The sequence below is a fragment of the Pelobates fuscus genome, chromosome 2, assembly GCF_036172605.1.
Source record: "Pelobates fuscus isolate aPelFus1 chromosome 2, aPelFus1.pri, whole genome shotgun sequence".
NCBI classification, from domain to species: domain Eukaryota; kingdom Metazoa; phylum Chordata; class Amphibia; order Anura; family Pelobatidae; genus Pelobates; species Pelobates fuscus.
The window spans coordinates 169073697-169100147 of record NC_086318.1 but is presented as its reverse complement, the minus strand read 5'-3'; positions in this window follow the sequence as shown (position 1 = coordinate 169100147).

The window sequence follows — 26451 nt, the reverse complement described above, 5'->3', positions numbered from 1 at the left end:
TACTTTGCAGGAAACTACTGCAGTATATTGAATGCTGGAATACACTCATCTGCCTGAAAAACAAGGCTGGAAGTTCAAGTGTAAAAACGGCAGACATGAAATTTGTCAATTAATTAGAATAGGTAAGTAACAAAATAAGCGAGCTAAGTGAGGTCTGATGCTTGGTTGCCGCTGGGTACACAAATTTACGGTGACTGGGGGCAGCCCTCATGATGCTAGGGACAATGATGCTAAATAACACATTAAACAATACATTTATGCAGGTCGGCTGACTTGGAGGCTAATTGCCGGTTTCAATAAGTAACTCTAAGTCATGTGTCAGGCTAACAGGTCGTTAAGGATGAGTTGTAGAGTAGATAGTGTGCAGCCATAGCCTGAGGCAGCCTAACCGACACCCACTAATGGCAACCCGCCAGACCCGAGGAACCTGAGTCTATCTTCCTGAAGGAGGGAGCACCGCCAGCCCTTGGTGCTTACATGGTCGTGTGCTTCCCCGACCCTCTTGCCACAGAGTGCAGTTGCTGGGGCCAGGCCTCCCGGCCCTCTCGGTGCACGTAAACTAATGTGCCCTGAAGAAGATTTCCGACCCAACGGCATATCAGCTTGGAGTCTGCTTCTCCGTGAGTGCTGTGCAGAGACGTGCCTGGATGGTGGTAGCTTGTGCTTTGGGTGGCGTCGTGCCTCTGTCCGGTTCGGAGCTTTGGGGTTCCGTCGGCGGGAATGTCGCTTAACAGTGTGTGCTTCGGGCTGAGGAGCCGCCACTTCAGCTCCCTTTTCTCGTGCGGTGTGTATAATGGGGTTAGTGGTGTTATGCGCTATGCGCCTCCAAAAGTCCCGGCATGTGTGATCAAACTGGGCTTCGAAGCGCTCCCTCCAAGCCCTTATCTCTAGGCTTTCCTGGGATTGTTTGCGTGGATGATGCCTCTGGGTTTGCACCCTGGTGATCTTCAGCCCGAGAGGGCCCTTAAGTTTAACAGGAGCTGGGCAAGATGGCGCTGTGCCCGAGAGTGGCCCCTTCGCTCTGCGTTGCTCGCGGTCGAGTGCCACTTTTGCCGGGAGCTCCTGATGTGCAGTCTGCTCCCTCTGCATTCGCTTCCGCAGTTTGTCCCAGAAGCACCTGAATATTTGTTCCAGCCGATGCTGGGAGTCGGCGATGGTGCAAGGATGATGCTCCGGACTTGGTTGCAGGCTCGTTGCTTCAGGTGAGCGGGCAGCCGCCATTTTGTGGTCGCCACGAGGGAGAAGGTTTCTGGGGTCGTTGCTCTGCATACATGCCGACTGCTCCAGTCGCTTGTTACGGACCGGGATGACCCCCACCGGTCCAGGGGGGGGGGGGTAGGAAGTGAGCACGCTTTAGCATCTGTTTATGGGGCCGTGAACGGGAAGAGCGGCCGTCCCCTCCCGCCTCGAACTCCATTAGGCCTCAGTCGCTTAAGTGTGGCACCCGGGTGTCGATCCGCTAACGTGTGGTATCAGGTTGGTCGCCCGGGTGGTCCCCTGCTTGTTAGAAGCTAATCAGGAGACAGACGCGCCAAGTTTAGGGTTTTTTCCCCCAAAACAGTTGCTTTGGATCGGGAGCTGGGACTCAGCACGTCTGCTCAGCTTGGCTGCTTGGCTCCGCCCCCCCATGTTTATAAGTTTTAATGACATAAAACAAGATATTAAAAATGTTGCAATATCAGTGGTAGAAGTGGGAAAAAATGTGAAGTGTTTGGAACTCAAATAAAAGCAATCAATATAGAAATGCATTTTTTAACAAATAAAGCTGACAATCTTGAAAAGAAAATAGCAGTTTTGGAAGATAGATCAAGAAAAAGTAACATAAGAATAAGAGGGGTTTCTGAAGAAATTACTAATGAAAAATTAAAAGAATATTTAAATAACTTATTCAAAGAAGTCCTACCTGACATACCCTCAGATGAATATCAAATAGAAAATTGCCATCGAATATACAAACCCAATACAATTGCTTCACACCTTCCAAGAGATGTAATAGTGAGCTTTTCTTCACTATCAATGAGAAATAATTTAATGACAGCCAGTCGTATCAAACCCCGAATAAATTTTATTTATAAAGATATAATTTTTTAGCAAGATCTATCCTATTATACTAGGACTTGGAGAAAATCCTTTTCTACTGTGACAGACTTTCTGAGAAAAGATGGGATCAGATTTCAATGGGGTCTTCCGACATCTTTAAAGTTTATTTGGAAACAAGAAAATAATTTTTTGGGGGATGCAAATGAAGCAAACAGCTGGTTAACCAGTATCAAAGAGAAAAGATGAAAAGACTGTTGCGACAGAAAAATAAAGCTGATAAGCTTTCACTATTATACATAATTTCACTTGTATAGCTAACAAGCTTTTATTAATATGGAACTAAGTATGCTCAATAGTAATTTTTTCAGAGAAATAACTCACTAAGAGATTAAAGGCACATAAATACATGAAGTAAGATGTTAAAAAAAAATAAAAAACACGTTTAAGTATTAATACAAATGGGATCCATAATTTAGTAAGATGGTTTAAAGGACACTATTTACACATAACTAGAAGGATTTTCAATTCACACCTTAGTAACAGATAAAAAAAATTAAATACACTTGTAATCAAACAATATGAGAAATAATAATTGAATTTCTTTATATATTGTTTAAAATAAGTATAGTAACTATTTTAAGAAGAAATACATTTAATTAGATCAAAAGGAGAAAGGGGAGAATGGGAAATGGGATTTAAAGTGTTAAAGGAAGAAAAAAAAATGTTTTTTTGTTTTTGTTTTTTTCCTCTCTTTCTTTTTTCGGGGTAAAACTGTAAATAATACTACTTCTTTCCGGACATACCTACTTAGTGTCTGATTTACAGACACAGTAAAGACTGATTTTCTAAAGGAAAATTTACAGTCTTTGTGCTAAAAAGGGAGGATTTCCTCCAATGATTTTAAATTTATGTTTTTGGTATTGTTATGTACATGTTTTTGCAGCAACCGGGAAAGATAATGGTGATCATCGAGTGGAAAAGGATGCTAAGATGTCTCGAAAAGTAACATGATAAAAATGCTTACACTCAATGTTCAAGGGATGAATACCATAGCAAAAAGAGCTTTATTGTATAGGTATCTAAGTGAAAAGCAATTGAATTTAATATTTTTACAAGAAACCCATTGGAGGCAAATAGATAAACAGAATTGGGGAGGTAAAAGATTTCTGCTTATAATTCAAGCTTCTAATAAAGATTAAAAAAATGTGGGGTAGCTGTAATATTTGGAGAAAAAATTAAAGTTGAAATTATCCATCAGATACAAGATATTAAGGGTAGATATTTGATAATAATATGTAAAATTGATTCTATACTTTTTACATTATGTAATATATACCTTCCTAATTATTCACCAGTTTCTTATTTAAAAACAATACTGGAAAAAGTAGATGAAATTAAAGTGGGAAAGTTAATATTAGCAGGGGACTTTAATGCTGTATTGGATCCTCAGATAGATAAAAAATTAATGAACGGAAACAATTTAAATCACATGGTGATAAAACAAGCTAAAGCTTTAAAAAAAATTAAAGATGAGTACAATTTATTTGATATCTGGAGAATTTATAATCCCAACAAGAGAGATTACACGCATTTTTCTAAAGTTCATTTCTCTTTTTCAAGATTGGACATGATTTGGGTAGATCCAAGCATTATTGATATGATTAAAAAAACAAATATTAATGAAATAGTTTGGACAGATCATAATGGGGTGTCTTGCGAAATAGCCTTTTGTATACCTAAAAGAGAAGCTTATACCTGGCGTCTGAGAGATAATTTGCTTTGTTCTGAAACAAATAACATCTATATAGAAAATAATATAAAAAATTATTTTAAAGAAAATGTTTCAGAAAATATTGATCCATCTACCTTGTGGTGTGCTTTTAAGGCTGTTATAAGTGGCCACTTTATCAAATTACAAAGTCAACTTGATAAAAATATTACTTTATCCTATTTACATACTGAATTAAGAAATATGACTTATATCAATAAACAATCTCCATTCCCTGAAATCTACGACAAAATATTAGTATTGAAAGAAAATATAAGGCAAAAATTAATAGAAATGACAGCCAAAAATATGGATAGATTAAAACTTAAATATTATTCTAAAGGTAATCGAGCTGATAAAATGCTATCTCAAAAACTCAGAAAACAAAAAGGACAGAACAAAGTGGAAAAAATAATATATAATGGAAAAACAGCAATAACTCCTAGAGAAATTGGAAAATATTTTAATGAATTCTACAGTAACCTATATAATATATCTCAAATCAACAAAGATGACGATATTAAACATTATCTAAAAACTATAAAGAAGTTTCATCTAACAGCCATTGCCAATGAACTTTTAAATAAACCTATAACTATGGATGAGATTATGAAAGTCATAAATGAGTTAGAAAGATCAAAAACACCAGGCCCTGATGGGTTTATTAACTTATTTTATAAAACATTTAAAGATCTACTATGTCCATATTTGACTAATGCTTTCAATACAGTGGCAGATAGAGGATTTCTGCCAGCAGAGATGTTGAAGGCAATTCTAAAAAATGATAAAAATCCCACCGATATTAAAAACTATTGTCCAATATATTTGATAGACGTAGACACTAAGTTATACGCTTCGGTTTTGGCTGCTAGAATAAAGAAATTTCTTCCATTAATTATCCATAAAGACCAAATAGGATATGTTCCAGGTAGAAATTCTTATACAAGTATAAGGAGAATTATAAATATCTTGGATGATGCAAATAGAAATGATGTTCCAGTTCTGACACTGTCGATTGATGCTGAGAAAGCATTCGACAGAGTCAGCTGGAAATATTTAGATGCTGTTTTATCACACTATGGACTAGAAGGCTGGATTAAGAAAGCTATAATGGCCTTATATGTAAACCCAGTTGCACGTACCATTGGACCCAATATTGTTGCCCCATGGTTCCAACTTAAAAATGGAACTCGGCAAGGATGTCCCCTTTCACCATTATTTTATTTGCTGACTATCAAACCATTAGCTGAAAATATTAGAAATAATAAGAAGATTAATGGCTACAAAATAATGGATGAAGATCAAAAAATCAGTCTATATGCTGACGATATTTTAATCACTGTTACAAATCCTAAAAGTTCATTAGAACATATTATGCAGGAAATAGATCGGTATAGCTTTATATCAAATTATAAGTTGAATGTAAACAAATCCGTGATCTTAGATATTAATCTAAAAAAAAAATGCAACAAGAGATTAAAAACAGTTACGATTTTATTTGGGTCAAGGACAGTATGGATTATTTAGGAATTAAAATAGCTAGAGAGATAAATAGGATTATGGAAATACATTTTTTGGTGTTATTACTGGAGCTTAATAAATGGCTAAAAGATCGTAGAAATTTAGAAATTACTTTTTTGGGACGAATAAATGTGATTCATTCATATGTTATACCAAAGTGGAACTATATGTTCCAAATGCTACCTCTCCACATCCCAATTCATTGGCTTCAGTTAATACAGAAAAGCTTCACTCAATACATTTGGAAAGGTAAGAAGCCAAGATTAAAACAATCAATATTAGTACAAAAACTAAATAAGGGTGGACTCGCTTATCCATTTATAATGAATAATTTTAAAGCAGCTACTATTTTGCATAGTTACAGAATGCAAATTGAAGAAAACAAAGATGAAGGATGGTATGAAATGGAAATGAAGGCAGGAGAAGTCCCTAGTTTAGATTGTTTAATTTGGAACATAGATAAAACGTTAAAAAAAAATTATTCTAATACTATTTTGACCCAATTACTGGAAAATTGGTTCAAAATTAAAAAAGCACTGAATACAGAAAAAAAAGTTCCGAGTTATTTGGAACTAAATATCGTAGAAAATCAAGTGGAAGATCTAAATCTTAATAATTGGAAAAAACTAGGCATAACACGACTAGAACACTTATTGACAGAAGGAACAATTAAAACTTTTGTTCAAATAACGTGCATATAATCTTCCATCTAGAGAGGTGTTCATTTTTTTAAGACTTAAAAGCTATATGAACATACACCTCATAACACCAAAATCTAATTTGAGCAATTTGATTGATTTATTATTCACCTAAAAAAAAATAATCAATAAACCACTTTCTAAAGCTCTTATATTAACCAAATCAATTGTTAAGGATATAAATCCAACAGCTATACATGCATGGAAAAAAAAACTTAAACATTGATATTAACATGAAACAATGGGGTTCTTCAATGATGGATGTTAAGAAGAATATACATTCACTAAACCTGTTAGAAACACATTTTAAAGTTCTAAATAGGTGGTATTTAGTACCAGTGAAATTAAATAAAATATATCCTTTAACTAATCCCATTTGCTGGAGGTGTAAAAGTACTAGAGGTAATTTTAGACATATTTGGTGGGATTGTCATAAATTAAAAAATCTTTGGTCGATAATACAAAAGTTTATTTCCAAAAATCTAAAACTCGAGTTGACAATTTCTCCAGAGGTAGTTTTGTTACATTTAAATTGGCCACTTATGGCGTACGAATTAAAAGTAATCCTTATACATCTTTTTTTAGCTGTTAAAATAGTGATTGCAAGATGGTGGAAAAAAGATTCAGAAGTCCCCTGGAAGAATGTAAAAAACCAACTCGAGTTTCAGATAAAAATGGAGTTGATGTTAAGCAAACAAAAATTAAGTAAAAAAGTATCTGTCTGGTTGAAATGTCTTGAGTTGATTGATGTGGGAAATACTACTGATCAGTTGGAGGCAGCTTACATTCCTTGAACATTGAAAATGTATAAGCTACATCTAAAGCTCCTTCCACTCTACTTAGGAAATTATTTCTTATTTTGCTGCTATATTGTTTTGTGTTATATTGTAAATTTGTATAATATATGTATTATTGAATATTTAATGTCAAATTCCATTTTAAAAGAGGTCTGTATTTTCCTCTTCTTTTGTATGTAACATTTTTATGGATTGAATATTGACTAAAAATATACAAATATTACAATTTGTTAAATGTTTACAATAATTGAAAATAATTAAAAGAAAAAAAATAAAGATAAAAAAAAATGGGCAAACACATAAAATGAAGTATTGACTTTCCTAGATTATCTAATGAAAACCATCCACTTTCCTTGAAAACCAACAAATAAAAAGAAAGATCTAATATTTTGTCTTACGTTAATATTTCACTGGTTTAAATAACCTTGTCATTCGTAAGCACTTTTTGCTCAACAAAGTAGCATTGAATTTATTTGAAATATGTGAAACATAGCTTAAACATTTTAACTAAAACAGTGCTTTTGTGTAGAGCATGGATAGACAACCTGCTCCCTACCGCCCACTATTGGGTGGTTTATGATTTCAGGTGGGCGTTGGAAAAACCCCAGTGGGCCTCTCTGGCCGTGGACCAGAAGGCCCATGCAGAGCCAGCTTTTATGTAAGCCCTCTTGGGCTGGTGAGGAGATTAAAGATTAAAGACCCTATGCACCCTTCACACACAGTACATCCTTCACACACACACACGCACACACACACACACACACATACACACACACACACACACACTGCCCTCATCACACACACACAGACTGCACCCTCACACACACTCCCTCCTCACACACTCATACAGACTACACCCTCACACACAGACTGCCCTCTCACACAGACTGCCTCTTTACACACACACTGCCCCCTAACAGAGACAGACTGCTCACACACTACACCCCTCAAACACACACTCACTGCTCCCCTCGCACACACACACAAACAGACTGCTCCCTCACACATGCTGCCCGCACACACAGACTGCCCCACTCACACACACTGCCCCTTCACATGCACACAGACTGAAACCTCACACACACACAGACTGCCCTCCTCACACACACTCCACCCAAACTCACTGCCCAACCTTCACACATGCGCTGCCACCTTCACACACGCACAGCAACCCTCACACACACACACAGCACCTCCTGCACACTGTGCCTTTCACATACATACAGCAATCCTCACACATAGCACCCTGCACACACAATACACTCTTTACACACACACACAGCACCCCTTACCATCATACAGCCCCCTTCACACACAAATGCACACAGCACCCTTCACACAAACTACACCCTTCACACACACCACACCCTTCACAAACACACACTGCACCCCTCACACACACTACACCCTTCACACACACACACAGCACCCTTTATACACAGCACCTCACAGACACACACAGACAAAAAAAAGTAGAATAGAAAATAGAAAAAAGGAAAAATATAGATTAATTTAAGTACATACTTTTTTTAAGAAAGTCCTCCTTTCTATAAAAAACAAACAAGCAAAAAAAACAAAACGCACTTGCGCTATAAAATTAGTTACTGCGGCACTGGTGGGCGGTAGGGACATTTTACCATCAACAAAGATATACAAGTGGGCGGTAGGTATTAAAAGATAACCCTGGTGTAGAGAATGCTGTTCAGAGACTCATACAAATAAAATTATCTGAACTTACAAGATTTAATTATTTTAATTAATTTGTTCATCTTATCAAGTTATTATCAGTATCTTGGTGCCGTCACCTATATAGTAATGTTTTCCAATCTTGTCAGAACCTTAGTAATCAGAAGATATTGTTACACATTGACTATTAAATTGTGTAGCCCTCTGAAAGAACACACGCTTCAAATAGCTACCAGACTCAGCCCCAACCCCCCCCCTTATTAACCAGGACAGACATAGCAATATGTGCATATTAAAATAAAGATTTATATAGTATATACTATGAATCATGTTTATATCAGAGGAACTCATCTCATATGACCAATAGTATAAAGTTGCTCTATTTCTTGTAAAGTTAAGCAGAACGTCAATTACTGGAATCAGCCATCATTGTTTACTTAATGATGTTCTGAAGGTCTGCCTACTATCTAGATCATAATACAGAATTTCAAAAAGAGTGCACACACAAAATTACATTTTTAAAATTTACATGGCTTTTTAAAATCACCTATCTTAGCAATTAATATGTAGGTTCAGTTCCACCATATCAACATATTGTGTTAAATCCACCACTACATCACAGTATCTCAATATTGATTGATCCAACACCAATTTTAAAATGGGAGACAAACATGCTAACTAAAAATAAATATACTGGAAAAAGCTCTATCCAAAGACAGAGCCCCCTACCTCGTAAGTAAGAAATGACAGACCATAATACTCTTGAAAGGTGTTTAAAAGTGGTCTCAGTCAATAGCCAAACAGAAATGTATGATGGATTGATTAGATTGGATACACCTAATCTGTGTATACCAATAAAACAAGACTGCCCCACCTATACTCCACAATCACATAAGCAGCCACAGGAACACTCCCAAATGGCTGTGGTAAGGCTGGGTGTAAGTGCATATACAGGTGATACTCGAAAAATTAGAATGTTGTGCAAAAGTTAATTTATTTCAGTAATGCAACTTAAAAGGGGAAACTAATATATGAGATAGACGCATTACATGCAAAGCAAGATAGTTCAAGCCGTGATTTGTCATAAGTGCGATGATTATGGCTTACAGCTCATGAAAACCCCAAATCCACAATCTCAGTAAATTATAATTTTACATGCCATAAATAAAACAAGGAGTGTACATAGAACAATATCGGACCTCTGAAAAGTATAAGCATGCATATGGACTCAGTACTTGGTTTGGGCCCCTTTTACTGCCTCAATGTGGCGTGGCATGTAAGCTATCAGCCTGTGGCACTGCTGAGGTGTCATGGAAGACCAGGATGCTTCAATAGCGGCCTTGAGCTCTTCTGCATTGTTCGGTCTCATGTCTCTCATCTTTCTCTTGGCAATGCCCCATAGATTCTCTTTGGGGTTCAGGTCAGGCGAGTTTGCTGGTCAATCAAGCACAGTAATCCCACGGTAATTGAACCAGGCTTTGGTGCTTTTGGCAGTGTGGGCAGGTGCCAAGTCCTGCTGGAAAATGAAGTCAGCATCCCCATAAAGCTCGTCTGCGGAAGGAAGCATGAAGTGCTCCAAAATCTCCTGGTAGATGGCTGCATTGACCCTGGACTTAATGAAGCACAGTGGACCAACAGCAGCAGATAACATAGCTCCTCAAATCAACACAGACTGTGGAAACTTCACACTGGACTTCAAGCATTTTTCTTCCTCCAGACTCTGGGTCCTTGGTTTCCAAATGAGATGCAAAAGTTGCTCTCATCAGAAAAGAGGACTTTGGACCACTGAGCAACAGACCAGGTCTGTTTTTCTTTAGCCCAGGTAAGATGCTTCTGACGTTGCTTGTTTTTCAGGAGTGGCTTGACAAGAGGAATACGACACCTGAAGCCCATGTCTAGGATCCGTCTGTGTGTGGTGGCTCTTGATGCACTGATTCCAGCCTCAGTCCACTCCTTGTGAAAGTCCCCAACACTTTTGAATGGCCTTTTCCTGACAATCCTCTCCAGGCTGCTTGTGCACCTTTTTCTTCCACACTTTTCCCTTCCACATAACTTTCTATTAATGTGCTTTGATACAGTACTTTAGGAACATCCAACTTCCTTCGCAATTACCTTTTGAGGCTTCCCTCCCCCCCCCCCCCCCCCATGGAGGGTGTCAATGATGTTTTTTTTACACAACTGTCAGGTCAGCAGTCTTCTCCATGATTGAGATTCCTACTGAACTAGACTGAGAGACAATTTAAAGGCTCAGAAACCCTTTGCAGGTGTTATGGCTTACTAAGCTGATTAGAGTGGGACACTGTGAGCCTAGAATATTGCACCTTTTCACAATATGCTAATTTACTGAGATTGTGGATTTGGGATTTTCATGAGCTGTAAGCCATAATCATCGCACTTATGAAAAATCACAACTTGAACTATCTTGCTTTGCATGTAATGCGTCTATCTCATATATTAGTTTCCCCTTTTAAGTTGCATTACTGAAATAAATTAACTTTTGCACGATTCTAATTTTTCGAGTATCACCTGTAGATAAGTGCAGAACTGCTCACAGTTATTAGCCAGCCAGTTACTCACATGTATAATACTGAGTGAGTGAATGATTGCTGGGACTGGAATTCCAACCAGCCCAATAATCTCTCTAAGTAGGATAAGGCTGTGGAAAAAGAAAATATTTTATTGGGAGTAAGAATGATGATAGGGGTAGTCTGAGAAAAGTAATTGTGTGCTTGAGGTGACAATACGTATAATAATCACAATGTCTGCAAAAAGAGAGTGTAAATAACTAAGTAAAGAAAAGCCTCAATCATTGATACATTTGGTATACGAAAACCTTTCATTAAAGCCTAAAGGAAAGAGTGTTCTGAGGCAATAGATGCAGAAACACTCCATTCTCAAAAGTTTCTTGTCCAGATTACCCTTGCATTGGTCCAATCTGACCATCTCAATTTCTGCAAATTTCAAATTATTAGGATTGCATCCATGATGTAATTCGATATGTTGTGAGATGGGAGTAGTGATGTGTCTGTTAGGATTCATTGAGCTGATATGCTTGAGTATACGGCACTTCAAGGGGCAAAGTGTTTTGCCCACATATATAAGGCCGCATTCACCTGAGGAGTTGCGGTTGAAAAATTATTTCACTGGAATGGAAGCTGTATTATTATTGTTAGGCATCTGTTTAGAATTCTTAAGGATGAACAGACAGGCCTCACATCTACCACAGCGATAGGTACCTGTACGTTTAGTGGACAGCTGACTGAGCAGTGGTTTGTATGTGTGAAAATAACTTTTGACCAGCATTCTAACTGTCAAAGAGGCTGGAGAAAATAGAACATTTTTAAGTTGATTGCCCTGTGTTAAGAAAGGCCATTAGTGTGCCAGGATGTTTTTGACCTAGTGCCAGCCAGCATCAAAAGTCGCTATGCAGCGAATGCAGGTGTTAGTTTGTGTGGTATTGATTAACTTGTCTTAGTGATGAGGAGATCTCTATCCATAAGAAGAGCCCTATTATATGCAGCATTGAGGTTGCGATTGGGATATCCTTTTTCCCTGAACATGGTTCTAAGTGTATAAGCTCAGGTTTTGAATGTGGCGAGGTCGGAACAATTGCATCGGAGTTGAAGGTGTCATGCCAAGGGTGCATAAGTCATTGTTGCACTATAGAATATCGCTATTTAATGTAACTTGTGTAATGCATACATGTACTGGCTGCTTGGTAGAGGACAGATGTCAGAAAGGGTTAATGTAAATGATATAGGAATGTAATAGAGGTCAGAGGGTTAGAGGGTTACAATATTAACCAAGGCTGCAAGGTGTGAAATGTTGCCCCTCTGTTGCCTATATGTCTAGTTTCAATGTAAACTAACTGACTTTGACCATATGGCCTGTAATAGATTGTGGATTTCCTTGATATGTTAATTAGCATATCAAAGGACCCCTGTGTCCTGGTGCCATATCAGTGTCATATTCAAAAGAAACATGAATAATAACCCACAGATTAATAATTAAGCCTCATTTTGTGCATATTTAGAAGGAGGAAAACAAATCCTTTGATAAAAATGTAAATACGGGTATCGCCACAAGTCTTGTGGAAGGAATTACGAGGTCTGCTATATTAGGTCACAAGTAAGAAGCGCGACATATCTATGGAATGGGAAAATGGGGAAAATTCATAGATGAAATAACAAGCACAGAAGATGAGCTAAAATGTTAAGATAGAGGAAAAAAACGTTTATATTTAGATTGATGTTGGTCTGGAACACAAAGGCGTGGTTACTTATAGATTCTATAGATATGCCTTTTCCCTACCTGTGCCGGTTTGGAAACATGAGATGTATCCAGAGGGTATATATCCAATGTTATGTAAACGGCTATTGTACTTGCTGGGGGCCAAAATCTAATTTCACAATCCTTCATTGCCAGAGTCCTCCTGGACAGAGGTTTTATTTTTAAGTGAGTGAGTAATTAGCACTTCTGTTAATTTATCCTTTACATTTGTATTTGTTGTTGATGTAAATAATGTAATTGTTGTTCTATTTTTTGTATACACTGTGACTATTTTTGTTCATAAAAAATATCCCTTTATTAAATCCTGCCTTTGTCTGGTAAAGAATCATGTTACCTGAAGAGACCAAGTAATTAGTGTTTTCCTGATTCATTTGGTCTACCAGTTAGTTTGGTTTGTTGCTTGTGCTATCATACTTACTACCTAAATAGTGCCAGTGCTAAATTAATATACCTAAAATGAAAAGCATTCAATGAATCCATTGTAAGTGTATTGCAAATATATATCATTCTAAATGTATATGAGCAATAACACAATTAAAAAATGAAAGTGCCATAACTAAATAATTAAAGCGACAGTGCTAGTATATATATATATTTGCAATGAATTCAATATATCTACTCTATTTTAAATATATGTACATACATACATACATACATACTAATTTTCCTGGCACTATAGGGTCTATAGGTCCCCCCCACCCTTAGGGTCTCCCTCCCGCTGGGCTCTAGGGTGAGGAAGGGGACACCCTCGGTGGTGGGGACTCTCTGCCTCCTTTCCAGTCATCCGCCTCCTTTCCAATCATCATTCTCAATGCTTTCCTATGGACGCTGGCATCTTCTCACTGTGAAAATCGGAAGCGCCTCTAGCGGTTGTCAATGAGACAGCCACTAGAGGCTGGATTAACCCTAATATAAACATAGCAGTTTCTCTGAAACTGTTATGTTTACAGCAGAAAGGGTTAATCCTAGATGGACTTGGCACCCAGACCACTTCATTAAGCTGAAGTGGTCTGGGTGCCTATAGTGGTCCTTTAAGGTAAAAGCTTTGCAAAACCTTCTCATATTAATACTTGCCTGTGGTCACCTCTGAAGTAGACAATAGAATTGGCTCTGAAAATATACTGATGAAATAGGCTCAACAACCCAATCTAGAGTTTCTTTTTTCCAGTCAGAGCCTTTGAAAAAGCCCTATCAGTGGTGAAACGAGTTAGTGTATACCTTATTTTATGATTGTATTTGTCTTAATTGCTCTAATAAAGACAAATGATATTGTACTTACCTTGGACTTTCTTGTTCTGTTCACTGCCTTTGGGACACCATTTCCTTGGCGGGGAATATACCACCAAGCCCTGTGAATTCAGCAAAACCATTATTTGCTATGAATCTTGTAAATTGTGATGGACACCCTGAGTATAAAGGGGTCTATTCCACAAGAGGAGCAGGACTGCAGGATTCTCCAGTAGATATTCCAGCCGACCAAGGATCCAATAACGTTATGAAGCTCTTACAAGAGCTAGCAATATAGCTGTGAAGCAGGTTCCCTACAATCACGAGACTAGGTTACGTGTTGAGGGTTAAGCAGGAATGGTTTAATGGTAGCCACACTGGCCTTTTATGCAAGTCCCCAAGCAAGAGTGACACCCACATGGACCTTTTTGGGGACAGGGACACAAATGTATACACCAATCACAATAGAATTACAGTCTGAGGCACTCCCACACATGGCATACAATCCGTCTCCTCTGTTTGAGAAATAGTTTAGTTAATTACTGTATCAACTCAATTATCTCCAAATGAACAAAGAACTCATTTTATACACTTTCTGGAAACACCCCAAAAGCATATAAGAACCCAAAAGAAAGTATATCCCCTGATAGCCCCGATCTGGGTGAGCAACATATTCAAAAATCACCCAGATCGGTTCAGGGGTTCGGGAGTTATATGGAAGTCCCATTTCTGATCAACCGCACAGGAGGCTCCTGCCCAGAATAGTTCTATAAAATCAGCTTGTGAGGATGGTCTCTTTTATGCACTTCAAAACATCGAAAAATGTCTAGAATAACTGTTCGTGCGGAAGTTAGTCGTGTGCCTCTTTGTTTGGGAGTTGGTTTTCACCGAACGCCGCCTCTTTTGGATGGAATTGGACGAAGCTAAGTGATCCTGGAAGTCTCAGCAGTGTTCAGGCCATTGAGTGTCCGAAAATAGTTCCATACACTCAACGACCAAACACCGCTGGACGTGTTCGACAAAACAAGATGGCCACCGCCACGTGTTCATGCATACGAATCGACAGCTACCCACTGAACCACTTAGAATGTTCAGATTTGCGGTTTGGAATAGTATCAATAAGGTCAATTGACGGCACCAGCTGCTTTGGGTGGCCTAAGGGTTCGGTAGAATGTTCTGTATACGAACCAGCTAGGATAAAGTCTGTTCGTTTTGGTTCATATACCATTTAGATGAATAGAATTTCAAATAAGGTTCAGAATGGCAATAACACATAACCCCAAGAGAACAGGGCATCTGTTTCATAAATGTTCATTTATTAGCACTTACTCATTACACATTGTGTACTATATGCTTTTTTTGTTCTCTGTTTCATACCCTTATAGAGAGGACTTCAGCCACTCATTTCACCCCAAGGTCAGACGGTGCAATGCTCAGAGAAACTGCAAAAACTCCAAGTGTTACATCTCGGTCTCTATAGACCTCAGTTAGCATGCTAAAAGTTAAAGTTCATGACAGTCCTATTAGAGACTGAACAAGAGTTATTTGTGTGGAAGGGTTGCCAGAAGAAAGCCTCTAAAAAGAACATAGTAGCAATGCCTAGGTTTGCAAAGTTGCATCTGAACAAACCACAAGACTTCTGTAACAATGTCTATTGGACAGACAAACCCAAAGTTGAGATGTTTGGCCATAATGCACAGCGACACGTTTGCCAAAAAACAAACATAGCATATCAGCACAAACACCTCATACCAACTATCAAGCACAGTGGTGGAGGGGTGATGATGTGGGTTTGTTTTTACAGCTACAGGATCTGGGAACCTTGCAGTTATTGAGTCAACCATGAACTCTTTTGTATATCAAAGTATTCTAGAGTCAAATGTGAGGCCATCTGTCGGACAGCTCAAGCTTGGCTTGAATTGGGTCATGCAACAGGATATTGATCCCAAGCACACCAGCAAATCTACAACAGAATGACTGAAAAAGAAAAGATCCAAAGTGTTGCAATTTCCCAGTCAAAGTCCAGATCTCAACCCAATTAAAATGCTGTGGAAGGGCCGTAAGAGAGCTGTGCATAAACAAATGCCAGCAAACCTCAATAACCTGAAGCAATGTTGTAAAGTAGAGTGGGCAAAAATTCCTCCACAACGATGTGAGAGACTGATAAAGTCATACAAAAAAATGATTACTTCAAATTATTGCTGCTAAAAGTGTTTCTACAAGCTATTGAATCATAAGGTGCACTTAGTTTTTCACACACTGCTTTTCCACCTTGTAATATGTCATGTGTTGTTGTTCATCTGAGGTTGTATTTACCTAATTTTAAGACTGCTATGGGACAGATGATTGTTATTATGTTCCGAAATATATATTTTATATATAGGCAGTTAAAGTAATTTAGTGGTTATGGCACTGACAACTCAATTGTAAGTAATCAAACCATCTTAGACGGGTTTGAGTTAATACCTGGGGTCTGCTTGGACCTGTTCCTCACCTGTCGGAAGAGAAAGACAGAAGCTCTTGTTAGGTGATCAGTGAAATGCAAGTTCAGCTATTCGCACTCTGGCAATGAACTAAACCTTGCAAGTTATACCCGAGTCATATGGTTTGACTGATTACAGTTGTGGGTGTCAGGAGGACTACAGTGTGCTATTGTGGTTATGGTGCTTTAAGTGTTCCTTTAATTTTATTTTCAGGCATTGCTTACATTTAAAATTAAATCAGAAATACTTTTATATGTATTTAAAACTATCATAACTAGTTTAACGTGTTTGTGCACAAGTGCAGTGTCCAAGTGCCATCTAGTGGTTTTTCCTGGGTAATTTCAGTTATTTCATTTTTGTAATTCAATGTATGGAACTTTTTGATAATACATTTTATTTCAGGTTCTTGTGCTTACAAAAAAATATTTGATTCCATACTTTTTATATGTAAGTTGTTCATGACTGATTTTTAAAACAAGCTTCTGTGCATTAATGAGTTTACTATTTTCAGAATGTTATGCTTCACACTGTAATTTAATGCTTGTCAGTGCAATCATAAATATAGAACAACAAATGGGGGTTTCTTTTGTTATTCTTTATATATCTCAACGTATGAAAAAGCAGTTAATCTATTGTTAGATTTTTTTTTTTAGCTGTTCTCATAGTTTCAAAATTATTATAAGTGAAACTAGGAAAAACAACTTTTTGTTTTCAATGGAAAGTGCTTTATAAATGCTATTTCCAAAAATCAAACAATAAAAATGAGAAAATGTGATAAGATCATGTAAATGTATAGTGAATGTTTTACTAATACTAAATAAAAGAAATCTAATAAAAATAGATGAGTGATCCCTCCGAAAATAGGGAGTAAAAAAAAGAGGGAAAATGTGTGAAAAAAATTGAAAATGCCCCTTATTCTAGTAACAGTGTAATAAGCGTAGTAAAATAAAATATATTAAAGTCCAGTGCAAATCTATTGTGTAAATATTCAAATCAATGTACTGTGATACACATCTGTGTGCATAATGTTGTACATGTCTACTAATATATTAGATCAAAAGTGGTAAGTGATGTAATCTTAAAATCCAGTCCTTTCTTTAAAATCTATACATACACGCTTATGTTTGGGATAATATCTAAAGTCACTGAATCATCAGGGATAGGACTGTGCAATATAAAAGATGTAACATCACAACATTTCTCATTCAGTCCAAGTGGTGAAAATGTTTTCAGTTCTCTGATCCAAAAGCATTCACGTTGTAGTAAGCATATGGAGCGTTATATAAATATAATACACACACACATCATATGAACAAAGGTATTTGTAAAAGTTACCTTGTCCATATACACATACCAAGCTGTCACAACATAACAGCCAATGCCTTCTCTTGTTCAACTTCACATATTCTCTCATACAAACCCCCCGACTGCCAAAGTCTCCTCTAAACCCCCAAATTCCAGGGCCTCACTTTGGATTGGCTCATCTGTGACTCCTGGTAGATTTCTAGCACCAGCAGCACTCACTACCAACTCTATCCGTTATATACAGCATTTGCATTCCTTTCAGCATATCAATTCATTATTCTGTACTCAATGGACTCCACGGTGGCGTTCACATCCTTTTACCACCTCAACCTTAAATTAGCTCACTACACTATCAACTTACATGGATACAACTTTTCAACATTTTCAGATCACTCCTTTACAATAAGCGATGCTCAGCAGCCCCTAGTAAATATCCCAGTAGACATCAATGCCTGGGACAGCGGGAATTATCTGCATACACCAGATCTATACCTCAATCAGATGGAATTGAGGCAAATAATATTAATTCAAACAGATATATAGTATAGTTAAAACAACATATACCACCGGGGGCGCCACAATCACAAACGTGTGAGTATTGTAGACAAGTATAATCATGTAAAGAGATAAAAACAATAGAATATATAGAGAAGTATTTAATAACACAGTGAACAAAATGATAAAAACAAATACACTAACAAATGTAGTTGCACAAAAAGGACTTATGTCTCCATTGTGCTAAAAAAAGCTTGTCAGCCCCTTCCTGGGCTAAAATCCCTTTTGCAAGTGGATCCCAGTTCCAAGACTCCAAAGAGTAGTCAGTCTTTTGTCAGCTGGACTTCAGGGCTGTGTATGATCCAAAAATGTATTTTGTAGGGATGCTGGCAGGCTTTATAACAGCTCGACGCGTTTCGTCCTATAGACTTTTTCAGGAGCTGTGTGTCTGTTCTTCTTCCGGCTTTTTAAACTGTTGAATTTGCGCGGCTTTCAGTGTTGCACGCATGAGCATTGCGACGTACATTACCGCGCATGCGTGCACATCCAGCCTGGAACGCAAACAACTTTATTGATAATTTGTGCCGGCGAGCACATTTCCGTATTAGACCACCCGGTCTTACGGAATAATGTGTATGCACTTAAAAAACTACATTTAAACGTGTAAACAATCAAAATCTTTCAGTTTATACAGTATTAACAATTGTAATAGTACTAGAATAGTTATTTTAATTCATTATTTCAAATCATATTACACCAAACTTCAACATATTATATTAGACATACATAATGAATTTGACAAATAAGAAATACATTGCAAATTAAAAATACCATTATACAATTTTTGCCCAGGTAATCTAAGTACACCTGTGGGCCAGGTAAGAAGTCAAAATTTTCCTAAACTGTTTGAATACTTACAATTGGGGATTCCACTCTATTCCTGCCACCTTAACCACTGCAGTGGCTGTGGTGCTTGTAGTGTTGTTTGTAAATTAAAATTAGTCTTTGTTATTTTTTTCTCCAAAATTTAGCTTTTTTTTATATTTTTGATCTTTATTGGGTATAATCTCTATCCAACAATATTAATTCGAGATCATCCATGTTCTGCCTGAAAAAAGTGTTTTTATCATCCATGTGCTGCCTGAAAAAAGTGTTTTTCAAGGATAGTTTTTGCATAGCCTGGTGACTTGTCTCTTATCCTTGTCCTGTTAAGATAGGATTTTGCATGTAAAAAATTATTTCCTGCAGTGGGTTTCCTATAAACCTCAGTGACTATCTATCCCTTTTACAAATTTAAATTTAATGTTAAAATAAAGGGACACCAAAACAACTTCATCTAAATGGTTCACTGACACGCTTAGCTAATCATTTCATTTTTACTCTACTCTTAGCTAATCAGTGACTCCCTATTCACTAAACTGGCTTTGAAAGAAACGTACCTTTCTCAAGGCAATTTAGTGAATGGGGAGTCACTGATTGGTTCAGAGCGTAAGATGACTGATTTCAGCCTAGCGGCGACACGCCTGCCAAGTGGAACTCTGAGCGTCCTGTAAGTGAAAATTCAGGTGGGAGCTGAGACTGATGCTGGAGGCAACTTAGCGGTTAAACCATTTGAAAATGGTTTAACCTCTTTAGGTAAGAATGAGCCTGTGGCCTCCTGGCACCATAATTTCATTTAGATTAAGTTGTTTTGATGCCTGAAGTGGCCCTTTAAGATAATTAATGAACACCTCCTAAACTTTATGAGTGAGATTAAAATCATCATTATTGTTAATAAAGTAACACATTGAATAGTTACACTGAAAATCAAATAATCAGCAAGTGATGCTACTCAACTCTCTGCAAATTAGAAGTTAAAACAATTTGTTTATGCAGTCCTAGCCAGTAGTCATACCTCCCCTGACTATGGCTCATACAGAGTCTACTTTTTTAGCTTCCTTTATTGCAAAAGTGTGCTTAGACTTTATTACCTACTGCTCTGTCTAGAGCCTGTAGCAGCCTTGAGTTTGTGATTTAAGTTCAACTCATAAAGGAGATATGAACTTCTAAAATAAACACACTGTGCAGATCTAATTAAACAAATTTTTTTCATACAGTCTGTGTGAGTTACAGCTGAGGGAGGTGTGGATAAGTTTGCATAAACAACAAAAAAGTAATTTAACTCCTTGATGGCAGAGAACTGAACAGTGAGACTAAAGGAGCATGAGCTATACACCAAAACTGCTTCATTAAGCTAAAGTTGTTTTGGTGCTTTAAATGTTTCTAAAAATATTTGTTTAGGTGAGGAAACCAGTTTAAAAAAAATATATATATTACCTTATTAAAAATATCAAGGGCCTTACCTGTCATGATCACTGATCGGTAGATACACTCTGCAGTACTTCATGGTTCACCGATCAGGCCCTACCTATGCATGTGGTGTCATCCATTCCTGTGTTAAAAGGAAGCTGCACCTGATCTCACGTTCTAAATCAATTTGCCACTTTGATACTTGCTACTTTGTTGCTAACTACTGAGAGAGCACCTTCTATTGATAACCTGTGTTCCGAACCTCTTCTACCTAAACCTGACTACGCTGACTTCTCCACTCCCAGACTCCGAAGAGACTTGACCATGAAATCCTGCAAATCCTCAGTATACAGCTGGCATCCTAAATCTCCATCAACAGTTGCAAAGGACTTCCATTCTCATTATCCACAGGAATACAGTTAAGTTCTTCAGTTAAGGAGATTTACTAATGGATGATACCTAAAGTTACTAGGTAGAATAAATGGAATACTTGTCTTCCCTCTGGGACTCACTTACTCTTCAGCTAATTATACTTCTCTAATTTAATTCAGTTTTTGCCAGAATCTAAAGGACTCTAATATATTTCTAAAAGAAGAATTGCCATTCTCCTATTCCTTAATTGATGTCTAATGGACTGTATTGTATTTTCCTAATTAAGGAGTTACCTTGCTTACTTATTTATACTGAATGCTATCTCTGTTAAAGCAATTCCAAGCAGGATTTAACTTTGCTTATGCTTTATTATTTTCAAATCATATTGCTACAGAAGATTGCTACAGTTAAATTACTTCATTTCAATAAATTATACTTTCTTAAAGTGACAGTATCAAATGTAGTATTTATCTGCAGTTGAGTTCCAAATGAAGTTTTGCTAAAGTATCACATAACCTTCAGCAAAAGGGGGAACACGATTGACAAAGAGAAGCAGAGTGTAGAGTCATTGACATTTATGTTGAGCAGTAAAGGGATGTACAGAGCCTCAAGCCTCTGAGTTTATACAATGGTTTCTCAGGCTCTGTACATCCGATAGCCCCGCTATTTGCAGGGGTCCTAGCTGGGATCCGGGGCTTTCCACTGATGTATGTTTCATGTGTGTACCCCATTCCCTTACCAGGGTGAGGAGCCCCCAAGTGTTCCCCCATATATGTAATGTGTTTTACTGTTTGTAATATCTTTTAATGTACGTAACTGTGTCCTGTTGGTATCTCCCAGATTGGGAGATAGTTATCTGTAACCAAGCCCCCTTCTCCTGCTTGGGACAAAGGAAAGTGTATTGAAAGAGTAGAGACTCCCTGCTAGGGTCTGTGCATAAAAGCTGTGTGTACCAATAAAGGATTGTTAGTGTTTTTACCTCCAGAACTGTGTGGCGTCCAGTTACTGGGGGAAAATGGATGCCTTCTTGTTGTAAGGGTTCCTGAACTAAGAGAATTAGCGGAGGTAACCGGTCTGATTATCCGGGGATCCTCTAATCCTTCTAGTTCTACAAGTTTCCCACCTTGTCATTTGGTTGCCATCCCCCTCAATGCACTTCCTATTGGGTTTTTATATCCAACCTCCTCTATATTGTAGCTTGTTCGAGCAGCATCCTCATCAACCTATTGTTCCTTTAACATGTTGTAATTGTCTCATTGTTAAATTTCCCCTTTTTAAAATTTCGAAAATCGCTGCAGAAAAATTTGGCGCCCCAAAGGAGGCGAAACATGTACGATTACTCCTAGCAACTTATTTTGTTTTCGTTTTTAGCTTATTTTAATCTAGTGTTTTTATATACACTTTATACAATAAGCAGCAGTCTTTTTTCATCTGTTCAGATATGTGTTTTTTCCACAACACTATTTATTTGTTTAAAGTGTTGGTTGTGTTTGTTTGTTTTACAATACTTTGGGGCAGTGTGTCCTGTATTCCTGGCGGATAAAGCAACACAAAGCCCAGGTCATAGCACTTAGTATAACGATCAGGTGTGCAAGTTAACGCAATATAGGCCTGAACTGTTGTGCCTTTGGGAACAGACTCCGGGGCCATATCACCACAATATTCATATCCACCTTTGCTTTGTCATGATATAGGTAATCCCCACTGACAAGTTCAAATGATGCACTAGTGTAAATTAAACCATTTGGCTCTTGCTGTTTAATATTTGGGTACTTCTGCTTTATACAAATACATTTGATTGTCAAGGTCACATGATGCACTAGTGCGAATTAAACCCTTTGTTGCTTACTGTTTAATATTTGGGTGTTTGTGCTTTATACAAGTACATTTGATTGCCATGTACTCCTCAACATCCTGTTGCATAAAAAACTAGACGTGTCGATAGGGGGGACCAGAGAGGGGCTATGGCCCCCCCTAGATCAGGCTGTGCCTTCATTTGTGCTCCCCCAATTGAAACTCAAGCTATGGCTCACTGGACTCGCTCGATGTTAGTGAGAGCTCAGCCCTTGAGCATATGCAGGCTGGGGAAGCCAGGACATGACTTGGTATCCTGGCTGCCCCTGAATGTAAACAGCAGACACATACTGGTTGGAGCCCCCCAGAACAAGAGGCTGGCAAATACACCCCTTGTCAGCCTGGGCTGTGTGCATGTATGGGTGTATGTATTAGGCAGTATGTGTGTATGGATGTATCAGGCTGTTTGTGTGTATTGGTGTATGTTTTAGGGAGTATGTATCTATGGATGTATGAGGATGTGTGCATGTATGGGTGTGTATGTATTAGGCAATATGTGTGTAAAGATTTATGTATTAGGTGGAATGCGTGTATTGATGTATTAGGCAGTATGTGTGTATGGATGTATGAGACCATGTGCGTGAGTGGGTTATGAATTAGGTTAAATGTGTGTATGGATGTATGAGGCTGTGTGTGTATATTGGTGTGTATGTATTAGGCAATATGTGTGTACAGATATATGTATTAGGTAGAATATGTGTACTGATGTATGCATTAGGCAGTATGTGTGTATGGATGTATGAGGCTGTGTGCGTGTATGGGTGTATGTATTAGGCAGTATGTGTGTATAGATGTATGTATTAGGCTATATATGTGTATATCTGTATGTATTAGGTAGAATGTATGTATTGATGTATGAATTAGGCAGTGTGTGTGTATGAGGCAGTATAAGACGCGCTTTTTTGAAATATATATTGAGCAATGTGTTTTGTGTTTGAATGTATGTATGGACAGTGCATGTGCATGGATGCATGCGCTGAATGTGTGTGTTTATATTGGGCAGTCACTTTCTTTCCGTAAATGTCTTCTCACTGTGTCTCTCCTAAAATGTCTCCTAGTTTATCTCCGTTTCCTAAGTACCTCAAATATCTCTCTCTCCTTTCCCTAATTGTCTTCCCAATCTGTTCCCTTACCCTAAATTCCTCACCGGTGTCTCTGCTTTCCCTAAATGTTTCACTGGTCTGTCTCCTTTCTCTAAATGTCTTCCCAGTCTCACTGGTCTATCTCTGCCCCTTAATTTCTATCCAAACTGTCTCTGATTACTAAATGTATTCTCAGTTTCAAAGATATTTATTAAATTACAAATTCCCTGTGAATTCCCAACAATTATCACTTTAGTGGATAACCCTATCGTAACAAGGAGAAACCGTAAAGTCTGGAGAGAATCAGTGGCATAGAGTGAGCAGAGAAATCATGAACATAGAGACTGCAATCTTCGGGAAAAAGAAACAGGAGAAAGATAGGAATAAACGCTAATTAGAGAGCTTGTTAGGAGTACAAATGAGCACTGCGGAGGAAAGGGACAGCTGAACAGACTTAATTGGAAACCAATGACAGACCAAGTCCAGAGGAGCAGAGCAAGCAGAAAGGAGCGGAGCAGAGCAAGTAGAGCGGTGCAGAGCAAGTAGAGCAGAGCAGAGAGGAGCAAGAGCAGAGCAAGCAGAGAGGTGCAGAGGAGGCAGAGAGGAGTGGAGCAGAGCAAGCAGAGAGGAGCGGAGCAGAGCAAGCAGAAAGGAGCGGAGCAGAGCAAGCAGAGAGGAACAAAGCAGAGCAAGCAGAGAGGAGCAGAGAGGAGCAGAGAGGAGTGGAGCAGAGCAAGCAGAGAGGAGGCATAGCAAAGCAAGCAGAGAGGAGCAGAGCAAGCAGACAGAGAGGAGCATTGAGAGGAGGTATTGCGGCCTGTGCCACATCTAGGTTCTGAGAAAAGTGAATTCATTACCGTGATTACAGTGAGTGCTGTGAGTGTGACAAAAGTGACTTACCCCTGATTGCAGACAATGAGTGGGATGACAGTGGTGTACCAGTGTCATCTTACTTACCAGAGATTGCAGACAACTTGCAGTGCGGCCCTACGTAAGGTGTGAAACCTTACCTACCGGAGCAAACACTCCAGACAGTCAGTGGTGTATTTATGATTTGTGCTGCCCTAGGCAGGACGGTGCTCGGGCACCCTCCCCTAATTAAAATTTTCCCGACCCCTTCCTGTCAAGGCCGCACTTTGACTGACAGACGCTCACTCACTGACAGACGCACACACTCACTGATAGATGCATACACTCATTGACAGACACACACTCCCTGTATCCTATCGGAGTCAATTCAAAGTGCTAACCCATACATTTAAAGCACTGAACAATTCCAGCCCCTCTTATATCTCTTCACTGATCCAGAGGTATGCCCCTCCTCGTACCCTCCGCTCTGCCCGCGACCACCTCCTGACCGCTGCTCGCACCCGTACGGCCAACTCGCGCTTGCAGGACCTCTCACGGGCGGCTCCTCTCCTTTGGAATAACTTGCCTACTGCCATCAGACTCTCCCCTAGTCTTCAATCATTTAAGAAGGGCCTTAAAACCCATCTCTTCAGGAAAGCGTATGGCCTCCCAGAGTAATCTCTCCCTTACATACCTGTCTCTTGCTCTCTCCTATGGGATAGTGCTTTGCTCTCTTCTCCAGCTCTGCTTCACTCCTACCTGATATTTCCTATCCTAATGTGTCTTATACCCCACCTCCTATAGATTGTAAGCTCATTTGAGCAGGGTTCTCTTCAACCTATTGTTCCTGTAAGTTTTCTTGTAATTGTCTTATTTATTGTTACATCCCCCCTCTCAAAATATTGTAAAGCGCTACGGAATCTGTTGGCGCTATATAAATGGCAATAATAATAATAATAATAATATACACTGACAAACAATGACACACACATACTCACTGATTTGAGAGACAGATAGACATACATACACGTACTCGGACACACACTCACTGACAGACGCACACTCTCACTGACAGACGCACACTCTCACTGACAGACGCACGCACTCACTGACCGACGCACACTCTCACTGACAGATGCACACACTCACTGACAGACGCACGCACTCACTGACAGACGCACACTCTCACTAACAGACGCACGCACTCACTGACCGACACACACATATTCTCTGACAAACACACTCATTGACACACTCACACACATTCACTGACACACACACACTCACTGACAGACACACACTCACATTCACTGACACACACACACTCACATTCACTAACACACACACATTCACTGACACTCACTTGCATTCTCTGTTCAGCTCCCTTGCGCGCTGCAGAGTGATGCAGGGAGCCGGAATATGACATCATTTTCCGGCTCCCGGCATTACTGCGGGTCACGCGAGGGAGCTGAGCAGAGAGCTCAGGGGAAAGTGATCCCTCGCCGGCCGCCCGCCTGTCTGCCCCGGTGGAGCCCAAAGGTGGCCAGCTGGCCAGCTCTTGGGCTCCCAGAAATCGAGGCAAACAGGCATTTGCCTGGGCATTTGGGGTGGCGTTTTTTGCCGCCCCATGGAAATTGCCACCCAAGGCAAATGCCTTGTTTGCCTTATGGCAAATACGTCCGTGCAGACAGTGGC